The 8,955-nt window shown below is 47.7% G+C and overlaps 1 long non-coding RNA gene across 1 annotated transcript; it reads left to right on the forward strand.

The window, feature by feature from the left end:
• Window positions 1–5,997: 5,997 nt before the first annotated feature.
• LOC127330178 (uncharacterized) lies at window positions 5,998–8,172 on the forward strand. The gene is made up of 4 exons (XR_011750958.1): window positions 5,998–6,161; window positions 6,695–7,475; window positions 7,603–7,683; window positions 7,781–8,172. It is a non-coding gene; the product is annotated as an uncharacterized lncRNA (long non-coding RNA).
• Window positions 8,173–8,955: the final 783 nt, after the last annotated feature.

Below are 8,955 nucleotides of genomic sequence, written 5' to 3' on the forward strand. Positions count from 1 at the left end.
TGTCTTCTGGCTTCTCTAGCCAGACAATTTCTTTCATCATCATCGCTGGATCGTCGGCGTTGGTCATACTGACTCAGATACTTGTTGAGGAGGTGATCAGAGAGGGGTCGCTGATATCTTATGTTCTTCACTTCTCCCTCTGTGACATAGCGCTTGCCATCATGACGGAGCCGATCGCGTGGAGCGGCCTCCTCTATGTCCTTGCTGCGAGAGCAGCTGCCCTCGTCTCCATCCTTGCCAGCGTGGTGTCCAAGTCCTACCATGTTGATGCTGAACGATGATCCTGGCTGGCAACCTTCAGGGTAAGTGCATTCCACCATGTTAACGGCGGGGAAAGGTTGGGTGTCGACCTTCATGGCGTACTGGTTGAAAATCAGACGTCCTTGTTCTATCGCCATTTGGATCTGCTGACGCCAAACCCTGCAGTCGTTGGTGGCATGGGAGAGCGAGTTATGCCATTTGCAGTATGGCTTTCCGCTTAGCTCTTGTACCGTGGGGAATTTGAGACCTTCGGGTATCTTCAACTGCTTCTCCTTGAGCAGGAGGTCGAAGATTTGCTCAGTTTTGGTTACGTCAAAATCAAACCCCCTGGGCGGGCCTGGTGGCTTTACCCATTTGCAGGACATGGGGGTTGCCCCCCGAGTCCATTCAGCCACTGCTACCTCTTGATCTCCCGCAGAAACTTCGTCTTGCTCTGCCTCGACCAGGACTACTGCACGCTTGAATTTGTCCTGGTACAAGTCCGGGTGGCGCTGTTCATATGCCGACAGTTTCTGAACCATATGCGCCAGTGAGGGGTAGTCTGCTTGGGAGGCCATGTCCTTGAGCGGTGCTGCAAGGCCCGCTACTGCCAACTCGACTGCTTCCTTTTCAGTCACACGAACCGAATAACATCGGTTCCTAAGATTCCTGAAGCGCTGGATGTATTCCTGTCACAGTTTCTCCACGCTTCTGACGTATCTGCGCTAGATCGGCAATGCCAGACTCGGAAGCCTCTGAGTGGTACTGCATATGGAACTGTTCTTCCAACTGCTTCCAAGTCCGGATCGAGTCTGGTGGCAACGAGGTGTACCACCCGAAAGCCGATCCCGTGAGGGACTGTGAGAAGAACGTCACGCGTAGTGAATCCGACACTGAGGCCGTTCCTAGCTGTGCCAAATATCGGCCCACATGCTCGATGGAGCTGGAACCATCTGATCCACTGAATTTGGAGAAATCAGGGAGCCGATATTTAGGTGGTAGCGGGATCATTTCGTAGTCGTCGGGGTACGGCTTGGAATAGCCGATTGCCCTCCTTTTCGGCACCATGCCGAACTGGTCTCTCAGTATGGTACTGATCTGATCCGCTGTGCTGGCTGCAGGAGTTGAACTCTGAAGATTCGCCGGGGTGGCGTACTTAACCAGCCATGTTTACTTTTCTAGCTCCGAGCCAACTGCAGGAGCTGAGCTCTGGAGGTTCGTCGGGGTGGCATACTTAGTTAGCCACGTCTGCTTCTCAAGATCTGTTGCTGACGTCCCTCCTGTTTTCCCAGAAGTCCCTGATGTTGTGGCCTGGTTTGTGAGCGCCCAGTTACCGCAATCTGGCACATACGTGCACGTGTACCCGTGAGGGATCTCCTTAGGCGCCTCATGCAAGAACTGGCAGTCACTAGGGTCACCACCGATCTTGTAGACGACGAATGCCAGTGAATTCGGCACTTCTGGTGCTGCCAATGCAAATGGCAGCGGTGGGCGGGACTGGAGTGGCAACTCTCCTTGATGCGTCCCAAGAGCTGGTCCTGACGGCGAGTACTGGTGCCTCATGATCTCCTGGATCACCCGAAGAGCGAAACGCTCCAACGTGTTTACCAGGTTCTCAGAGTGGCGGTGCAGCGAGTGAGCCACCAGGTAGTTGATCTCCTGCCGCAGGGACCTGGTGCGTTCTTCTGACGGGGCAGAGAGGTCTATCCCATCGAGTGCACCATCAGGCGAGAACCCCTTCCATCTGACGCCATGTGAACGGGTTCTGTGGAAAGAGCCGATGAGGTCGGCTTCGAGGATGGTTTTGACCTCGTCATACTTCTTCTTGAGCTCATCGGTCAGATCCTCGTACGTGACTGGAGTGCCGTCCGCCATCTTAGATGTAGATGGCGATGTGGTTGATGTAGAAGCTTGTCCCACCGGGCGTGCCAGAATGTGTTGCGGTCAAAACCCACCGGCGGGCAGCGACGGGCAACACAGTAGAGCCGGGAACAACTTAGGGCTGCGGCTGGCCCTGGTCCCTCCGAGCGACGGCCCGCAAAGCCTCTGGTACACACGTCCGATGCTGAATGCAAGGGCGTGCCACCTGACCTATACCTGGTCAGGAAGGTGATGGGGATGCCTCGCTTAGTTTCCTGCATGGCATACACGTAAACATTAAATACGAGCCTCGATCGGCTCTCAGGTTATCCTGTGAATCGGCTCAAGGAGCCGATCCACCCATGATTCGTACGAGGTGCACGAATATTTGGTGGTCCTGCTTGATCAAGATAAAGCTAATTCAATCTACGACAATTTAGGGTTTTCACCGCATAATCGGATCATCCTACTCACGATTGGGCCTCGCGGCCACGCACGGTGATCGTAAGCCGATCCTAGATAGGGCCTAAAAACCGACACGAGGTTGATCCCCGGAACATCCTGTCTAGGACTAGCAAACGACACCCTACGTGCCGCTGGATCCTCCAACCCTTTGTAAGGCCTAACTATTGCAGATATTAAACTAATCCTTGTAGAACAAGGAGCAACCGTAACGGATCGGATCTACTAAATACTGATCAAGCGGGGTGCCGCCCCTACACCTAGGATAGGTGTAAGGGCGGCTAGATATGCAAGGGTTGCACTACGATAGCATGTAACACGAAGAACAATGCTAACCCTAACACATCTATGATAACTACGTTGCTCGCCATCAAAAAGGCTTCAGTACGAGCAACGCATGAACAACATAAAGCTTCTGCTGCCTAGATCGCAAGATGCGATCTAGGCAGCATGATGCTTACCGGTAGAAACCCTCGAGACGAAGGAGTTGGCGATGCGCCGAGATTGATTTGTGGTTGAACGTTGGTTGTTGTTTATTCCATAAACCCTAGATACATATTTATAGTCCAGGGGACTTTCTAACGTGGGAACAATCCCCACCGTGCACGATACAAACTCTAACTTTTAATCTAAGATGCAATCTACTATAATTAAAGATACACGGGCAATCTAGCCCAAACTCTTCGTGCAAGGCCGCTTCAGAGATCTTCCACGTGTAATCTTCCAAGCCCATCTCCCTTACGGCCCACCTCCTGATTTGGCCAAAATCTGGTGATAACACACCCGCGCCTTTGCGCATAAAGTGCATGCGTATATAAGTGTGTTTTTTGGCCACCAACGATATATAGATCGAGAGAGAGATTGAAATATATATATCCCCAAGAATATATTCAGATATATATTGAAATATATGCACGAATGATATGTGCAAGGTATGACATGCGCGCATGCACACTAATTGTATATATATTACGAGGCAACTTAATCAAATGTGTTTTCATTCGAGAGAACTTGTCAAAATTCAAGTTAATTAATTTATCAGCGCTAATTAGTTGGTCGCTTGCTTGATGCGCAATGAAGTGTCGTTGGCCTATATATATATATATGTAGGGTTTAATTAGGGTTTAGGGTTTAGGGTTATCTAGCTAGGGTTTTAGGGTTAGGGTTAGGGTTAATTAGGGTTTAGGGTCTAGGGTTTAGGGTTTGGGGTTTGGGGTTTAGTGTTTAGGGTCTAGGGTTAGGGTTTAGGGTTTAGGGTTTAGGGTGTAGTGTTTAGTGTTTAGGGTTTAGGGTCTAGGGTTTAGGGTTTAGTGTTTAGGGTGTTTAGGGTGTATATTTAGGGTATAATTAGGGATTAGGGTTTTAGGGTTTAAGGTTTAGGGATCATCGATCGAGTGCACACACACATTATTAGAGGCACCCGCGCCTTTGCGCATAAAGTGCATGCGTATATATATAAGTGTGTTTCTTGGCCACCAACGATATATAGATCGAGAGATAGAGATTGAAATCCCCAAGAATATGTTCAACTATACGCACACACATGAATTACTAGAGGCACCTGCGCCTTTGCGCATAAAGTGCATGCATATGTGTGTTGTTCTGGCCACCAACGATAGATCGAGAGAGAGAGAGAGAGATTGAAATCCCCAAGAATTAGAGGACCCCCTTGCATAAGTGTTGGCCATCTATATATATTATGAATCCCAATAATGTTCATACATGATAGGGCATATGTGTGAAGCAATTTTTTTCTGAGAACTTGTAAAGATTCAAATTTATCAGTGCAAATGGAAACTAGTGCACATTAGAGGACCCCCTTGCACACGTGTTGGCCATCTATGTATAGTTTGAATCCCAATAATGTTCATACATGATAGGCTATATGTGAATCAATTTTTTCTTCCAAGAACTTGTCAAGATTCAAATTTATCGGTGCTAATGGAAACTAGTGCGCACTAGACGATCCCCTTGCGCAAGTGCTGGCCATTACATATAGTAGTTTAAATCTTAAGAATGTTCATACATGATAGGCCATATGTGCAAAGAATTTTTTTTCCTGTGAACTTGTCAAAATTCAAGTTTATCATTGCAAATGGAAACTAGTCCAAAAAATTACATAGAGGTCCAAAAGAACTAGACAATAACTAATAGGACCTACAACTTTACAAAAAGGACCCCAAAACATATAGAAGAAAATCAATCGAGTCCTTCTTGCAACTACGTCACCGGGGACGCACCACTTGGGACGGTGTCGCCGGTAGTCGCTAGGACGAAGGAGAAGAATGGCCTCAGCAACGGCATATTGGCTCTGAGAAGGGCCGCTGAAAGGCCAAGATGTTCACGGGCAAGACGGATGACGCCGTCGTATGCCCCGAGCTTGTGAACGTTAGCAGCTTGACTTCCCCGTTGGCCAGATCTGAAGCACTGACCAAAGCAAGCCTCACCGTTAGCGCCATCACCTTGATGGCACCAGATCGGGGTTTGGCCGGCAAGATCCGCCAGATCTGATCCGCCAGATTCACCATAGGCCAGATCTGAAGCCGATGACGAGATCCCCGACTCCATTGCGCCATTCTGCTCATGGGAAACACTGGATCTAAGCTTACAACAACACTAACTCCCTCGGATCCAAATTAGCTGACTCAACTTTGCTTATCTAAATATGGATGTATCCACACATGTTTTTACTCTAGATACATACACGTCTAAGGAAAGTTGAATCAATTAATTTAGTTCGGAGGGTGTACGATATACAGAGAGAAGTCGGCCTCGTCTCCGGCCGACGAGGCCGCCAGGTAGAAGGGGGAGAGGAGCCGGGGGAGTGAGAGAGACTCGAGAGAGAAAGAGAAGAGGAGAGCTCCCTGGGGAAGAACATTATTTTCGTCGTTCTGCTCGTAGCTTGAAACTGAAATTTCGGCCCCGCGCCAAATCATCCCGCCAAATCCATTCGAAAATCCCGTGACCAGTTTTACCCTTTTAACCCTGGTCCGGAAGTTACAACCCACCGACCATGGAGGGCTCATTCGGTAACAATGAAATATCTTGCCTAGATCCCACACCCACCCACCAACCATTCGCCCCCATTAGCTAAAAAATACTCTCACACGCCAAAGCTCTGACTCTCTACAGTACTAGATCTGCTTCGCTGCCGGCATACTCCTCCACAGCGTAGCCTTATCGTGTTGGCTATCCACCCACCTGATCCGCTCCCCCGCCGCCCTCGCCACCGACGGATCTGCTTCACCGCCGACCTCGCCACCGATGGATCTGCTTCAACGCCGACCTCGCCACCGACGGATCTGCTTCACCGCCGACCTCATCCACAGCATAGCAATCAACGCCTTTTCCTGTCGACGCACCGGATCCTCTCCAACGGAACCGGGTCTACTTCACCGCGGCCCCCCTCCACAGAAGCCGATCTATTCCACCAACTAGCTCGGCGCACCAGCTGTATCAACTTCACCGAATCCCTTGCCAGCCAACCAGATCTGCTTCACTAACGCCCGCTTCTACTGAAACAGGGTCGACTCATCGTCTCCCGCGTTCGCCGCCGCTGGAATGCAAGTTGCCGCCCCCGTCCACCCCGCTGCAGCTTGGTTAGTACGCTGGCCCGTTAGATCGCGGTGTTTCTTTAGCCATGTTTTGTGTAGTTATTTGCAGATCTCATATGCCATTAACTTTCTTTATTTGTTACTTCGCATGAAGTTCGTTTAAATATTGTACAGTACAAAAGCATTATCCGGTCGCTACCATCCTGTTCATTCTACTGACACCTGTGTGCATCCACATACTTATAGTCTTATACCCATTCATTTGCTGCGAACTGTTTTTGTACTGTATGCTATTCCTTTTATAGTCATGCTATGGGCATTTCCAATCTGGTTGTTCTTATACCACGTCATTAGCTCACCGCTAGCCGCTAGCTGTTTTCTCGTGCCTGCTATTCTCACACTGCTTTTATAATCATGCTATGTGCATTTCCAATCTGCTTGCTCTTATACCTCGTCTTTAGCTTATAGCTATTTTTTTTCCATGAATGCTCCTGTCGCACAGCTTGTATAGTTATTTCTGCGTGCATGTCTGGTCTTTGTATTATCGTAGACTAACCTATCAATGTTATTTTTCCTAGGGATTGATCATGCGAACCACTTATTAGAATATCCAACATTAACAGCGGGGACGCTAGGGAAGGTTGGAATCTGAGTTCTTGGTTGGTAATTTTGGCAGTTTACTTCCATCATTATCTATAACCTATATGCATTGTTCCTTATGCAAGAGATTAACACTTGGAACCCTGCCATAGCAATGCCATTCATGCTTTACTATGTTTCTGCCTATTTGATATGCTTGTCTTGGAGCATCTGCGAAGGTGATTTGAACCTGACATTTGGTCATTCTTAATGCCAGTTTACTTTATGTGGAAAACCTTGGCATTACCCTACTCTAAATCTGAATGTCTGAAATTCGTATCTCATGAAAAGCAACATATAGTTGGTTTTAATCTGAGATCTGGTAAATATTGGCTTATTCATTTGGCAGCTCAAGTTTTTTGTTATTTGAAACCAGCTGACTTGGTCTTAAATGTGATATCTAAACACAGATTAAGGACAATGGAGCAGGAGGATTAGCATTTCACTTGATGGCTGAACTTAAAATGACAGGCATGTCGACCACGACTAGTGCACGCAAGAGAAGGACCTGCAGCGAGCCAGTATGTGCTTAGTACATGCATCTTATCTTATCTTGTGCTTATTTCTGCTACATGCTGTTATCTGATCTCTACATTGCGTAATACATGTTTGAATAGTTAATTGTTGGAACTATGTTTGCAATATTACCAGAATGTAGTTTTAATGAAGCAGTCATCATTAGAAGATAGTCGCCAAAGCGACCCTGTGCAACATTATGATGTAAGTCTGTGCTTAGTACAAGTTCCATACATTGTCTTATATATGCAACTTGTTATTATCTTATATCTACATTGCATAATAAATGTTTGAATAGTTCACTGTTGTAACTATGTTGCAATATTACTAGAATGCAGGTGTAATGAAGAAGTCCTTAGTAGAAGATAGAGCGCAAAAAAGGTTCCGGGGTGAGCCTATGCAACGATATAATGTAAGTCTGTGCTTAGTACTTGTGACTATCTCATATCGACAATGCTTAATACATGTTTGCATAGTTCATCGTTTAACTCTTTTTGCATTATTATCAGAATGCAGTTGTGATGAAGCAATCTTCATCAGAAGAGAGGCCCACAAAAAGTTCTGATCTTTCTTCTGATGCATCCTCTCATAGCCGTCAACCTAGACCATTCCTTTCATCAAATAGTAAATATCTCAAGGCTGTACTTTATAAAAGACATGGTATTGCTGCTTTAAGATCTGTAGCTGATATGTTGACCAAGAGTACACAAGATTCAATCAAGGCGATTGCCAAATGTCAACGTGTTATTGATGATGCTAATAGAAGTCCTCAATGATTCTATGTGATTTTTTTATTTGGGCACATTAATTGCCTTGTAATTTTCCTAGTTATTTTATTTGTGTATGTAATTGTGTGTATCATTGATACCAGATTTTAGGCTCATGAAATTTAATGCAAGTTGACTAGTCAAACAACCAGGGCCCTACAACTGATTGGGCCGGCCCACTTACAGTAGTGTGGGACCCACTTTCATTTTGGGTCGGCCCACCTACTTATTGGGCCGGCCCGTTAACAGGGAAGTGGGCCCCACCAGCTTATTGGGCCGGCCCACTATCTTGTTGGGCCAGCCCACTTGCTATATTGTGGACCCCACATACTAAATGGGCCGGCCCTTCAACAGGAAAGTGGGACCCACCTGTGTTTTTGGCCGGGCCCACTATCTTGCTGGGCCGGCCCACTTGCTATATGGTGGACCCCACATACTAAATGGGCCGGCCCTTTAACAGGAAAGTGGGACCCACCTGTGTTTTTGGCCCGGCCCACTATCTTGTTGGGCCAGCCCAATTGCTATATGGTGGACCCCACATACTAAATGGGCCGGCCCTTTAACTGGAAATGGGACCCACCTGTGTTTTTGGCCCGGCCCACTATCTTGCTGGGCCGGCCCACTTGCTATATGGTGGACCCCACATACTAAATGGGCCGGCCCTTTAACAGGAAAGTGGGACCCACCTGTGTTTTTGGCCCGGCCCACTTTCTTGTTGGGCCAGCCCATTTGATCTATTGTGGACCCCACGTACTAAATGGGCCGGCCCGATAGCAGGAAAGTGGGACCCACATGCTAATTGGGCCGGCCCAATAACTTCTTGGGCCGGCCCAGTTGTTTTAAGGTGGACCCCACTAGGTAAATGGGCCGGCCCGATAACAGGAAAGTGGGTCCCACGTGTCTTGTGGGCCGGCCCT

Source organism: Lolium perenne, chromosome 2 (assembly GCF_019359855.2).
Source record: "Lolium perenne isolate Kyuss_39 chromosome 2, Kyuss_2.0, whole genome shotgun sequence".
NCBI lineage: Eukaryota > Viridiplantae > Streptophyta > Magnoliopsida > Poales > Poaceae > Lolium > Lolium perenne.